This window comes from Chelonoidis abingdonii, chromosome 25 (genome assembly GCF_003597395.2).
Source record: "Chelonoidis abingdonii isolate Lonesome George chromosome 25, CheloAbing_2.0, whole genome shotgun sequence".
Lineage (NCBI taxonomy): Eukaryota > Metazoa > Chordata > Testudines > Testudinidae > Chelonoidis > Chelonoidis abingdonii.
The window spans coordinates 11,259,298-11,274,362 of NC_133793.1; the positions used below are offsets into that span (position 1 = coordinate 11,259,298).

General features: G+C 47.0%; 1 protein-coding gene across 4 annotated transcripts in view; it reads left to right on the forward strand.

Moving 5' to 3' along the window:
* Positions 1-15,065, forward strand: part of PHACTR4 (phosphatase and actin regulator 4) — a 126,835-nt gene that overhangs the window by 14,379 nt on the left and 97,391 nt on the right. The window lies entirely within an intron of this gene.

Sequence of the window (15,065 nt, forward strand, 5' to 3'; positions counted from 1 at the left end):
GTTCAAACAGGAATCAAGTCAGAGAAGGCCTAGCGCTGTGTTACGCAGGAGGTCAGACTAAATGATCGCGCTGATGCCTTCTGGCTTTATAATCCCTGAATGACAGATGAAGATTTCATCTGCTTCTCGCCAGAGGAACTGACTAGGAAGGGCTCTTACACTGGGTATATACCAACAATTCGCAAGCAATCCAAGGTGTATTTCCCAACACAGCTGGAGGCATGTGCCAAAAATAGCAGCACATCTTGGGTTTTATTGCTTAATTATTTCAGGGAGGGAATGTATTGTTTTGTTGGGCCCCAGCACATTCTTTCAGCATCCTTTGCACCTCATACAAGAAATATGCCTGTTTTATTATGTAATCAGCATGATCCCCATCCTTTGAGAGCTGGATCTGTGAGTGAGCACCACAGCTGTGTCACTAAATAGTTTCTATTGTGCGTGTAAGCACAATAAACACCCACGTGCCATTGCGGTTTACGACTCTATGCACCTTAAGGATATTACGACATTAAAAACTCCTCAGCAAAGTCACCAGACACTTCATGTGGAAATACTGCACCTAGGCTATGAAATTGGGCTCCTTTGAAAATCCCAGCCTACACCTCTAGGCCCTAGAAACCCTTTGGGTTCTGATCCTGCCCAGACGTAAGTTTGCAGTGTTGTATTAGAGTCAATGGGTTTACTCACAGAGCGTGTAGATAGGCATGCGTTTAAGTCTTTGCGGGACTGGGGCCTTAGACAGGCAGAAGGTGCTGTTTGTGGGAAATCGGTAATAACACAGCTGCCTTAGATTTGAGGATGGCTATAATGAGTGGTTCTACTATGCATAATTAGTGGAGTTGGCATAACTGAGGACAAAAATGGACCTGCTGCCAGCCCCACGTGTGCTCTGTCCATATGCGACAAAGGAATCCATAGAAGACAAGAAAACATTGTTTAGAACTGCACATGAGCCAGGAAAGGGTTACTTGGCTGCTGGGTGCCCAGCCAGCCCTGCTCCATGGCACCTGAAGTTGGTGTCTGGCACCAAGGCCAGAGCTAAAGGAGGGCCCAGAATAGCTGGAGAGTATGGATTGAGCTCACGGTGGGGTCTGGAAGGCTGGCTAGGGCCAGGAGCCAGGGAAAGCTGCTGCCTGTCAGGGCCTCCCCGAGGGAAGGGAAGAATTTCATGTCCCATCTTGTGTGACCTGGCCGGAGGGCTAAGTCCCCTCAGCTTGGAAGGTGTTGGAAGCTGAGCAGAGCAATGGAAGCCCAGGAGGCAAACAGAAGCACAGCTACTGCTGTCCTGTGCCGCTGTGTGTGTGTGGGGTGCTTGAGGGGGTGGCCAGGAGCAGTGCCTGGTATGGTTTGAAGAATGGCCTAATGGAGTGGACAAGGGTACTTAGGTGGCTAGTCCCTGACTGTAGGCACCCAAACCCCAGCTTTGGCTCCACTGCAATCCGCAGAACTCCTGCTGAACCCCGGAGGTGCCTAAACTCACTTGGCACCTGGGTTTTAGGGTGAAAGTTCCCTGGACACTTGTGTTTCTGTCCCTGGGCACGTGCACCGGTGCCTCATTCCAGGCATCCAGCCGCTCGTCTCCTGCCTAAGCCCCACCACACATCACAAAGTGGGAGTAAGCAAGTGTTCGGCTGTGGGGGTCTAACCTGGCAGATGTGCTCCGAGGCTAGCGGTTCGGGTCCCATTCTCCATTCAGAGGAGAAGCCCAACAAAGAATTTAGTGCTCAGAGCTTTCACCTGGGCTATGGGAGACCAAAGGTCAATTCCCTCCTCTCTGCTAAAGGGGGGGGGGGGGATTTGAATGGGGACTCCCCCACCTCTCAGAAGAGTGCTCCCAATACAGAGCTATAGGATGTTCTGCTCCTTCCATCTCTCCTGTTGAAGCTGTTCCACTGTGGATAATGAATGAAGGGTTTGGAGCTGGGGCGGACTAGAGCCAGCATCACGCACCTGGGAGGCAGCGGCTTGAATCACTGGACTACAGAGTTTTTGCTCTAAGACTGGTAAAAATGTTTGCTCTGAACCTGTGAACCTAGTCAGGAGGGGTCGTCTCTTAAATCAGTGGTTCTCAAACGTAGTTGATCGCCCTCCCCCTTCTTTGTGTCCGTAGTAGATTATGCCCCTCCTCCCGCCACACAGGTGCATGTACTTATTTAAAAAAATCAACCTGCAACTCTCCCTAAATATTAACAACAGTGAGGCACTGATTCAAACAGGGCCAATTAAGGATACAATAATGTAAATTTTAAGTGAGATACTTCTTACTGGTATCACGCTGTTGTTACTAGAGGGAGAGCTGCGTCTGTTTTTCGGAGCAGAGCAAGTCCATCCTGGTTTGGGTGCTTGAGACAGCTATCTGGAGACCCCCCCTTTTCTCTGAAGATGAGATCATTTCTTTTTGATGTAAAGAACAGCATTTCTCAGACTTGGGGTCCTGACCCAAAAGGAGATCATAAGCTTATTGTGGGAGGCGGGGTGTTGCGGTATTGCCACCCTTACTTCTGCGCTGCCTTCAGAGTTGACGGCCGGAGAATAGTGGCTGCTGGCCGGATGCTCAGCTCCGAAGGCAGCCCTGCTGCCAGCAGCAGCACAGAAGTAAGGGTAGCATGGAATATACAAGGTAGGAATACAGCTGCAAAATTTGCTCTTTATGCCCTAGCAAACCTGTGAAAAATGTGTGATTTCTCCATGATTTAAGTAGACCCCTATTCATTGCTGTGGGTAATATGTGAACAGTGAGGGGTTTTTTTTCCCTAAAATTTTTCACCCTCCCCTCGTCCAGAATACGTTCTGTGCCCCCCAGTTTGAGAACATCTGTCCTAAGTATCAACAAGGTATTCCAAACTAAAACGGCCATTGTGGGACTTCACAATACAAAGAGTTTGTTAATTGTTCCTTCAAACCCATGAAAAAACTATATTCAAAAGGGCTCCTCCCATCAACCTGAATTCTGGAAGACGGAAATAAAAGTAGCTGACAGGAACATTTTTTTCATCTATTTTGCTGTTTGAACTCCCACACGGCTGAAGTTACAAAACAGAAGCAGAGACCCCCAGGATCAACCGGGGTCAGTTCGCACTGCTGACAGATTGCTACAACTCTGTCACCTTTTGGAACCATAGACTGTAACTCAGTTCGGTATGTGTGTTTGCCTGCTTTAACCTGGAAATAACTTCCTCATTTCTTTTTCCTCGTTAATGAATCCTTAACTCGTTTACTGTAGGATTGGCTACAAGTGTTGTCTTTAGTGTGAGATCTGAGGTACCAATTGACCTGGGGTAAGTCTCTTGGGACTGGGAGGAACCTGAATTTTTTGTGATCGTTGATGTATAACAACCAATGATCACTACATGCAGCCTGCCTGGGTGGCTAGATAGACCGGAGTGCCCCCAGGGGACTGTCCGTGACTCCATGGTTAGACTGTTATATTGCTTCAGGCGTTCACGTTGGTTACTGGGCTGGTGAAATCTAATTATAGACCCTGCATCCAGGTTGGGGTGTCTGTCCTGCTTTTTGATGGTCCGCCTGAGGTTGGCACTCACGGTTGTGAACCGCTCCAGACAGTGTGAGATCAGCGTCTCCAACTGGCTAGTCTTGGTGACTCCATGCTGGCTTTTGTCTCTTGCATTCTCTCCCCATTCATTGTATAGGGAGCCTAACCCAGCTTTGTGGACATCAGTGCTGTTTCTGTGACTCTTTCTAGGCATCTAAAAATTAGACACTGTGTTGCGCAGCATCTCAACACCTACATCCTCTTGGGGATCCCCCCCTCAAGAAACTGGGGAGCATCAAGCCCATGATGAGATGACTGTAATTTATCATGTATTGCATGTGACTATTCCTTCAGTGACATTTCCACTGTCTAGCATTCAGATGGCTACATGATGTTGATGTGTGTCTCTTTCGACCTACTCAGCAATCTTAGTGCAGTCACTGAAAGAAAATCGAAAATAACAGGGTTGAGGGACTCAGCTGCAAACTCTTCTTGCTAAATCTCATATGGTTTTGCTAAGGAAACTCAGGATCAGGTGGGTCGTGCAAAATAAACTACCGTCCCAGTAAGAAACTGGCATAGTGGTGTGAAACCACTACCGTTAGCACTTAGTGCTTGTAACTTCAAAGTGCGGAGCTCTTTTTTTCTCAGTAAGCCTCCTTTTTTTCTCACTACCATGTCTTTTAATCCAAAATACTATACATGGGACAATCAGAAGGTAGTGGAAAACAGACATAAGTGTTTGTGTGCTACTCTATATCACAAATGAATCCCGCGCTTAGGTAGCTGTGGGACTCATGAAAGAAGCCACACAGAATGAATATTAGACCCAAACAGGGGACTGAATGGAGGGCTCTGATCCTGAAGCTGATGATGGGCTGAAGTCTAGACTTATAAGTGGGATTTTTCAGAAGTGCCTAACTCCCACTGTATCAGAGGGGTAGCCCTGTTAGTCTGGATCTGTAAAAGCAGCAAAGAATCCTGTGGCACCTTATAGACTAACAGACGTTTTGGAGCATGAGCTTTCGTGGGTGAATACCCACTTCGTCAGATGCATGCATGTATTCACCCACAAAAGCTCATGCTCCAAAACGTCTGTCAGTCTATAAGGTGCCACAGGATTCTTTGCTGCTTTTAACTCCCACTGATTTCAATGGGATTTAGGCACCTAATCGGTTTAGGCACTTTGAAAATCCCACTCTTAGGGCTTGATTCAATTCCTGCTGAAGCCACTGGGGAACTTTCCATTCACTTTAAGGGGTGTTTGATTGGACCCCATCCCCAGGTTAGCTGGAGTTAAAAGTCATTACCAGCTGGCTGCCTTTCTGCCATTTAGCTTCTGTCAACTCAAGCCAGCAAGGTTTCTGGTTTCCTGATTCAGCATAGCCACCTGCTGGATGCTGGAGGTACCTCACCTCTACTGCTCATCACCCAGGTTAATCACTTTGGCTTATCAACTGCAACTGCTACATTTGCACAGATGAGGAGGGAAAGGGTCTGCCTGCCTTAGGGTGATCAGCTGTCCCAATTTCATGGGGACGGTCCCGATTTTTGGGTCTTTTTCTTTTATAGGCTCCTATTACCCCCCCCACCCTGTATCCCAATGTTTCACATTTGCTGTCTGGTCACTCTAACCTTCCTCTGTGTTTGGTTTTAACCCGCTTGGTGTCATTGATGTCACTGCCAGCTCAGTGTGGTTCCTTTAACTGCTACATGCTTGGAAATCCTCTGTGTTACAGCCTAGGGATTATGATTTGAGAAGCTAAAACGGTGGCACTTCCTCTGCGGCTGCGGTACAGATAGTGTCAATGCAGCTGTTCTTGCATTTCTTAAACTGGGGAGGGGCAGACCTACTATAAATCTCTCTCTGTGTGTGTACATGCTACTTGGTATTCAGGAGCTGTCATAGGTTTTTAATGCTGTGTTCCCCTGACCTTGTTATGTTGTAATGTTTGGCAGTTTAAGCACCCACTGGGAGCACAGAGCCCTGCACGACATTAAAATATGGGTGTTATTGATCCGTTTGAGTCTAATTAGCCCTTAGTGCTACTGAAGAATGCATCCAAGATTTAGCTGACTCAGTGGTTCTCAGACTTTTGTGTCCCACTTTTCAAGGCAGACCCATCCTCTAGTGAACGCTTTATCTCCTAGTCCTGATGCCAGACCATCCCTGCAGCAACTTGGCTACACAAAGAAGTCATCTGAGGACAGTGCCAGGGAAACAAGCACTTGCTTGAATGTGCCAGGCTCAGTTGTCGGGCTACATTGCTCCCCTCCCCTCCTTCCACTTTGTAGCAGTGTTGTTTTATTTCTGTTTTTTTAGCTCTGTATCTCCTTTGTTGTCTCCTCTAATCTCTCCATCCTGCCCCTTCACTCTTTGTTCCTGGCATCCTGTGTGTTTGTTCCCCCTTTAGTTTTAGTGGCATCCATAAATTTGATCATTTGTGGTTGAATCTGAACCAAGGAAGCAACCAGTAAAGACCGGCTAATATTAAGCATCTGTGCAGGGAGCACAGAGGGGCTCCATGTTTATTTTAGTTGGCCTCAAAACTAAATCCCTCTTCAGAGAGTCTTAGGGTTTGTCTCCACAGGAATTTGACCAGAATAGCTCTTGTGAAATACACTGTTGTGCAATAGCGATTGTGGAATATCTCTCCAGGCTGACCCACCATTCCAGAATAAAAATTACTTGATTCCAGAATAATGGGTGCAGTTTAATAGCGTGTGGCCAGGGGGGGCTATTCTAGAACAGCAACTGTGGAATGATGTCTTCTGCACTCACTATTCTGATCAATTTCTCTGTGTATTTAGATTGTGGTGGTGTTCTCAGAAAACATCATCCCTGACTTCACCAGAGTGATGCAGGCAGCTCTGCAGACCCCTTGGCAGACGTCCCCTTTGAGTTCTAGCTCAGCTTTCCTGACCCGCCTCCACATCCATGGCCTTAGGGATATTGAATGATACTCAGCTGTTGCGTGAGCAGATGCAATTTTAGGGACGTCAAAGGATTTGAGCCAATTTACATCTGGACTGAATTTGTCCCCTCAGGGCTATAAAATGGAAATGAAGAAAGAAAGAATTATATTTAGCCACGAGACTTCTGTTATCTGAGTGCCCACAGACAGGAATGGATTTAAAGAATTATTATTCTCCCCATGTTATAGATGGGGAAACTGAGGCACAGAGGCGATGAAGTCGTTTGCACTGGGTCACCTGGTAACTGCCTAGCTAGCGTTCTGACTGTGTTGGTGTCCTTTAGTACCACCCACAGTAGGATAATTATCAAGGACAATGGAAAATTGGAGGGAATTTGGCAAAAGTTTCTCCTCCCAAAATCTGGTTAATTAGATTGTAAGATCTTTGGAGAAGAGACTTTCATACCGTATGTGTGCAGCACCTAGCGCAATGAGATCCTTATTGAGGCTTCTATATGCTACCATCACACAAGGAATTAATAAGCATATCTTTGTGGGGTATTTGCCATTGTCCTCATCCCTTCATATTTAGATGGCTATTCTTATCCATATATGTATTGATATGACCCCCACTGCTGGACTAGCTGCGTGCCTTCAAGGGGGAGTCAGCGACCAATATTTTAGATGATCACAATGAATTACCTTTGCTGTTCTAAATGATTCACAAATTCCTGCACAGTCTAACACTTGTTGCCTGAGAACACTAAACACAGCTAATAAAAAAAATTACAGCAGGGGTGGCCAGCCTGAGCCCGAGAAGGAGTCAGACTTTACCAATGTACATTGGCAAAGAGCCACAGTAATACATCAGCAGCCCCCCATCAGTTCCCCCTCCCAGCGCCTCCCACCCACTGGCAGCCCTGCAGATCAGTGCCTCCCCCACCCTCCTCACACCTCCCAATCAGCTGTTCCCTGGCTTGCAGGAGGCTCTGTTGGGAGGGGGAGGAGCGAGGGCACAGCAGGCTCAGGGGAGGGGGCTGGAAGGGGTGGAATGGGGGCAGGGCCTGTGCAGCAGGGCCGGCTCTAGCCATTTCGCCGCCCCAAGCACAGCGGCACGCGTGGGGGGTGGTCTGCTGCTCACTGGTCCCGCAGTTCCGGTGGATCTCCCGCAGACGTGGCTGCAGAGGGTCCACTGGTCCCGTGGCTCCGGTGGACCTCCTGCAGGCGTGCCTGCGGATGCTCCACCAGAACCGCAGGACCAGCGGACCCTCCGCAGGGACACCTGCGGGAGGTCCACCGGAGCCGTGGGACGCCTGCGGGAGGTCCACTGGAGCCGCCTACCGCCCTCTCGGCAACCTACAGAGCGCCCCCCGCCGCATGCCACCCCAAGCACGCGCTTGGCATGCTGGGGCCTGGAGCCAGCCCTGTGTGGCAGAGCCGGTGGTTGAGCAGTGAGCACCTCCCGGCACATTGGAAAGTTGGCGCCTGTAGCTCCAACGCCGGAGTCGGTGCCTATACAAGGAGCCGCATATTAACCTCTGAAGAGACGCATGTGGCTCCAGAGCCACAAGTTGCCCCCCACTCCGAGTTACTTGAAATAAATGTAGCACATTATCTGCAATACCTAACATCTCTCTGAGTATGTATTGCATTAACCTATGGGATGTACAGACTGTTTAGCTATGTGGATTTTCCCCAAACCTCTATGACTTGACATCCCTGCAAAGTAATCCCTGGGCACCTAACTCCCAATGGGCCTTATGACTTCACCTCCTTCCTTACCATTGCGCTCAGGTGCTGGTGTTAGGGAGATGGTTTTGTAATCATATTCCTATGCTGGCACAAGTATCACCAGAAACCTTGAGTGACATAGATAATAAAGTTAGTAGAAAAGGGGCTTTGAAATAGCCCTTCGAATGCTGAATGCCTCTATCCAGCTAACTGGTATTCTGGTCAAAAGAACATGGGTCACTCCAAAAGGACATCCTCTATTATTCTGCATTCAAAGGTCCATTATAGCTCTAAAAAGATTCTCTAAAACACGAGAGGAAACAAAAGAGACTGAAAGGCACTTAATATACAGAAGAAGCTCCGTTAGATGAAAAGGAAGTCAGCTGATAGCTTAGTTCAGTGTTCTCTCCTGCTTCTCGCTGGACGTTTTTCCCCAGAAGGTTGGATAGTTGGGACACCCAGGTTCAATTCCCTGCTCTGCCACAGACTCTCTGTATGACCTTGGGCAAGTCACACAGCCTCCCTGTGCCTCAGTTTCCCCCTCTGTAAATGGGGGTGATAGCGCTGCCTTGCCTCCTGGGAGTGTGTGAGGGTAAATGCATTAATTCATGTGTGGTGTGCAAGACTCTGGTAATGGGGGGGGTCATCTAAAACAGAGCAGGCCTACCATCCCTCAATATGTGGATTTTCCCATTTATGGTGACTCACAGGCTAGATGGCGTGGAAATACGGGTTGCACATTTGACTTTTCCTTTGGGACTCTGGGAAGGTCACTTAATCTCACTGGGTAGAATCCTGGCTCCGCTGAAGTCAGTGGGAGTTCTAGCATTGACTTCAATCAAGCCAGGATTTCACTCTCTATGCCTCATTTTCCCCACGTCTACCTTACCAGCATGCGGCTTAAATCATTAAGCACCTTGAGATCCTCTGATGGAAGATGTTGCCTGGCTGCATAGCGTTTATTATTCCTTTCCTTGTCATTTCAGCAAATGCCTTTTCATTAGGTGCAAGGACTCTCCTTTTGGCTGGAGCTGTGGGACCTACATCAGGAACATTCCTAACCTGGCCACGGTGGAACATCATCTCATTGGCTGTCCTGGCTTCGGTTAAGAGCCTGTCCTCATCCCACAAAGCAGGTATTCCACAGATGATGGACTGAGTTGCTCAGGGTTGAGTTGGTTGGTTGTTTCTTTCTCCTGGGATGAATGTGGAAAGGCCCCCACCCAATATTGCTGACCCCAAGTGTTCAAAAATCATCAAGTCATGAAGCATCATGAGCGTGGCTCTAAAAATCATGAGATTTTTTAAAGTAACATGGGCAGAGGAGCTCTTTATTTGCCTTTGTGTTTCTGAACCTTTAGGGTCCACTTGAGTCATGTTTTCAAGCTTTTCTCTGCAACCTTGAGGGATGGAACCTTACACTTTTTTTTTCAATTAAAGCTAAATCTCATGACTCTGGATGCTGGAGCTTTAGAAAAAAGAACAAACAGCACAAGAGTTGCAAAAAATCACAAGAGTTGGTAACACCATTTACCACATAGACTGACCCATAGTTAAGATGCTAGATCTCCAGAGCCCAGGCTTTTAGAAATCCTGCAAGGAGATCTCCTTCAGAGCCAAGGGGGAGGCCTTGTAGCCAAAGTATGGCTGTAACTTGCACTAGATTCCAGGCAAAACAAAAGGGCTTGGCCATTTCTTTCACAAAGCTTGTGCAATAGCGTATGACATGCTATTTTCACGACTGCATTCTATGACCTGCTTCCCATCTTTCCTGCCCAGAGGCACCTACTTTAGCTTCCAGCTTGTTCACTCTTCCTGCAAGCTAATGTCCCTGGAGTCCACAGCGCTCACTCTGGCATGAACAAGGTCAAATTGTTTGCCCAGCTCCACTAATTCTGCTAACAGCAGTAGGTTACTCATTGACTTACCCTGGAGAGAAAGCTGTCCTGAATCCTCAGGCAAGATGGTTACTTACTGTCCCATAGGTCACCTTTGTCTGCATTCCTGCAGCTGCTAGGCATACAGATAAGGCTTAAGAGGGAGTATTAGCTACAGCACCACCTTGATGATGAATGACTTTCCTAGACAAGAGATAACCCTACAGCTCACCCCCCACCCCCACTACTGTTAAGCTCTGAGAGAGATTTCCAGTGACCGAAGCATGGGTCTCCAGAATTTTAAGTGCTCCACAGTTCCTGGTGGGCGTGGGGCCCAGTAAACCAGGAGGTTGCGAATTGGGGGAGGAAGTGCAATGGAGTCTCTGGCTAGAGGAGTCACAGTGGATGGAAACAGAGAGTGCTGGAAAACCAGCGCATTTATTAATGTAGCAGGAACAGGCTGTAAATAGCAGAGAGTAAAGAATGTACAGAGGCAATGCACACACCCATTTTACACTAATAATTTGTTTATGCATCAGCAAGGAACAGACCACTTCTGACTTGCAAAAATGTATCTCTAACAGAATCCCAACAGAGCAGAGGCCTTCCAGCGTCAAACTATTTGCATCCATAAAGCAGCTAGAACAAGGAAGAGCAGGTCTTCATGAGGCCTCGTCTACTCTGTCAGCGGGGCGTAGGATGGGTGGTTACATGCTGCAGTGAAAAGCATGCTGCGCCCACGCTGCAGTGTGTAGCTCCATGTGGCAGGGAAAGGCTCTGGCAGGAGGGAGGCAGCAGACAAAGGCTTCGGCAGTGGGAAACTGCCAGAACCTTTCCCCGCTGCTGGAGTCTTTCACTGTTGTGGGGAAAGGTTCCAGCAGTTCCCTGTAGTGCAGTGGTTCTCAAACTTTAGTACTGGTGACCCCTTTCACATAGCAAGCCTGTGTGTGTGACCCTGTCATAAACAGATAGCTAAGGGTTAATGTTTCTTTTACCTGTAAAGGGTTAACAAAGGGAACCAAACACCTGACCAGAGGACCAATCAGGAAACCAGATTTTTCAAAGCTCAGAGGAAGGGAATGTTTGGGTCTGTGGTCTTTGTTCTGCCTCAGTATGAAGAGGATTTTCTATCTGTAGCTTTCTATCTTCAGTTTCAAAGTGTAAGTAACAAAGGTAGAAAAAACATAGGCTGTTATTTGGTTTTTTTTTACTTCTGATGTGTAGTGGCTGGCATGTTTAAATTATATCTTTTTTGAATAGGCTGTTATTCATATTTTTCTTTTAAGTATAGCCCTGGTTATTGTTCATTGTGCAGAGACTCATGTATCATGTGTTTTTTTCTTTCTTTTTACTAAGACAGTTTCTTTTTAAGACTTGTTTGAGTTTTTTCTTGGGGTAGGCTAAGGAACGAAGGGGGGAGGAATCTCCTTTTATATTAATCTACGGAGGGTTAAACTCTGCAGCACCAAGGGAATTGGTGGGAGGGGGAGAGAGAGAGAATCATTTCTGTTTCTGTTTTGGTTGTCTCTTGTGGGATAGAGGGAGCTGCTTCTTGGTTATATGTGAACTGTAAAAGGCTGCTCATACTCTCAGGTTAGCCCAGAGAGGAAATCTGGGTGGGGAGGAGAAGGGAATGGAAGTGGTATTCCTTGTGGTAAGAGATCAGGGCTTGAAGTCTTGGGGTCCGCAGGGAAAGGTTTGGGGAGACCAGAGGGAGCCAAAACCCTGGAATTTTTGGCTGGTGGCAGCGAGATCAAATCTAAGCTGGTAATTAAGCTTAGAGGGGTTCATGCAGGCACCCAGATTTCTGGACGCTAAGGTCCAGATTTGGGAATGCTTATGATAGACCCCCCCTTATAAATTAAAAACACTTTTTTACATATTTAACACTGTTATAAATGCTGGAGGGAATGTAGGGTTTGGGGTAGAGGCTGACATCTGGTGACCCCCGCCATGTAATAACCTCATGACCCCCTGAGGGGTCCCAACTCCCAGTTTGAGAACCCCTGCTGTAGTGGGATCAAGCCTTTTCCCACTGCCTCCTCGACAGAGCCTTTCACTGCTCCAGCAGCAGGCTCAGTTTAGCAGTGTAGCCAGGGTAGGCACTGTTTGGGCATGTAGAGAGCCACCCTAGGTTCAGGTGTGTCTTTATTCACCTATGCCATGCCTCATCATCTACTCTGCTATTTATACTCGTGCTGGTGAGGGGGGTGAGGCCTGCAGCATAGGTACATTACATGCCGATGTGTAGATATAGCCTAAGTCTCAGGTTGTTAACTGCATGGGGACAGGGAACGTCCACAGAGCACAGGCTTGACTAAAATATTGGTACATCCACAGTCTTCGTTCCTGCATCAAATGAAAATCTGCAGAGCAATCAATAGTGTGAAAGGACCCTCTGTGGTTTCAAAGGCACCCTTTGTACCTAAGTCTCATAAAGAAGGCAAAATGGTCTTGTGCTCAAGGCACTGGAGACCTAGGTTCAATTCTTGGCTCTTCCTGGGTGACCTGGGGAAAATAATGTAACTTTTCTGTGCCTCAGTTCCCCATCTGGATAATCGCTCTGCCTTGCCACATAGGGGCCCAGTGAGGGTAAATTTACTAACGTTTATGAGTCTGAAATACTACAGTGCTGAGGCCATATAAGAACTCTGATAGATTTTAGAAACTATATATTTTTAGTATTATTTGCATTACAAGACCCCTGGAGTTCCCATTGATGATCAGGGTGCACTATACCAGGCATTGTACACACACACTGTAAGAATCCCTGCCCCAAAGAGTTTGCAGTTCAAATACTGTACATGTGTAGGGGTAGGAAGAGAAAGAAGGGACGTAGTATTTTCCCCATTTTAGAGAGGCACAGAAAAATGAAGTGACACCGAAAGTCTATAGCAGAACTGGCTGCAGGGTTTATATCCATCATGCTTTTGTTTACCCTATTGAACTTAGCCCTGGATGTTCTCATTGATATGTATCCATAATACTTGTCTGGCTCCCATCACCTTAGTATCTGAAGACTTCACCATCTTGAATGTATTTATCCTCACAAGACTCCTGTAAGGTAGGCAAGTTTTACACATGGGGAACTGAGGCACACAGGCCAGATCCTCAAAGGTATTTAGCCGCAGCATTGAGGCTACGCCACTGTAGTGTAGACATTTAATACAGCACTGGAAAGGAGTTTCCCTATCACTGTAGAGTTCTGTGTGGCTCAAAAGCTTGTCTCTCTCACCAACAGAAGTTGGTCCAATAAAAGATGTTACCTCACCCACCTTGTCTCTCTAAGTATTAGCATGATGACAGAGTTTATTTGGAGGCTGCCCTCAGGTGAAGACATGCTCCAATTTACAGTAGAGGTGGTGAAAGGATTTTGAGTGGGAAGGACTTGGAAGGGCTGGCAGTCCTCTAGGAAAGGAGTGGAGTTGCATAGCTCCTCTTGCGATACAACCAGAAGGAAATTTACTACCAAGGTACAAGTCAAGCAAATAAACTTGCCTTAAAGGAAATTGGTTCATCGGTGTTTAGCCACACCAGAGGACTTCTGTATGGACTGAGGGTCTCCATTTACACTATTGTGTGTAGTTTGTTTTTAGACAAGTAAATGGTTAGTTGGGAGTTACTTTTCATGATTTTTCCTGCATATAACAAGTATTTCCTACTGTAATCAATCTGGTTGAAAATTTTCACAGAAAAACATTCCTCTGATCAAAAAAGATGTGATTTTTGTCAGAATTTTTAATGTTTTTTTTTTTCCCAATCGGGAGAACTGCAAGGAAGAATGTCATTTTGAAATGCTGAATCATTTTGTTTCAATCAAAAGTGAGGAACTTTTCCATTTAAGTGCTTCAGATGTGAAACTTTTCAGGATTTTTCATTTCATGAACAGTTTTGATATTTTGCCATTTTGTTCATATCTGGAATGGAACGTAATGTTGGAATGTCAAAATTTCCTATGAAAGAAAAATGCCATGTTCTGAACAATAAATATTCCACCTCCTATTCTGTATACATGTTTGTACAGCCCCTAGCACAGCGTGGTCCTGATCCATGACTAGAGCTCCCAGGTGCTATGATAATACAAATAATAAGTAAGAATAACAATTGTGTTTAGTTAGGTTTATAGCTTTCATTTTGAGTAGCAATCTCCTATTCCCTTGCTCCTTGTGTCTGACTATATTATATAGGAGAATATAACTGGGAGGTATGGCCTAACAGTGATTCAGCCTCTGTCAAAACTTACTCTCACAAAACTAATTCAGAATGGTAAGGAAGACAACTTCTTGTCCTGAGTAATTATACAGACTAATTTAGAGGTTTGTTGGCAGTATAAATGATTTTAAATGCCCCGCTAGTGAAATTCTCAAAACCTTCTTATGGTCAATGGGCAGTTTCAGTTAAAAGGAGCCAGACGTGACACAGCCTCTGCACACAGCATGCATGAGACACCCACATTTCCCCTTATGTTACCCCTCATGCAACTTTCTCAGCCACCCATTCCATGTACTAATCCTCATCTTTCCTGTGCACCTCTCCACCTGCTCCCTGGATTCCCTAAATTATTCCCCTGCACATCGCCCCCAAATTAGTGCATGCAGATAATCTCCCAAAGTTACCTTCAACTCCCTCCAAGTGGCCTCCACAAACTCACCCCTCATACTACCTCTAACCTCCCCAAATTACGCACACACCGTTCATAAAGTACCCCAACCTCACTACCGCCAAGTCCGCTTATTAGTCTCCGACCTCCACATTCCTCCAGCACCCAGCCTTCCAAACTACCCCAGCTCCAACCCCAAATTACCCCCACCCCACTCCCCCCCCCGCCCCCGGCCCCCTCCCCACCCGGAGCCCCCCGCTGCCCCAGCCCAGCCTTCCCCCGCCACTGGGCAGCTCCCCTGGGCCGGGGGGCTGGTTAGAAGGGACTCCACAGCTCCGGGGTAAGACCGGGCTGCGAAGCCCCGGTGCAGCTGGCCCTGGCTTGAAACACCCCCATGCGGCCCGCAGCCTCCTCGGTACGAGGGTCGCCAGGCAAAGCCCAGTGGC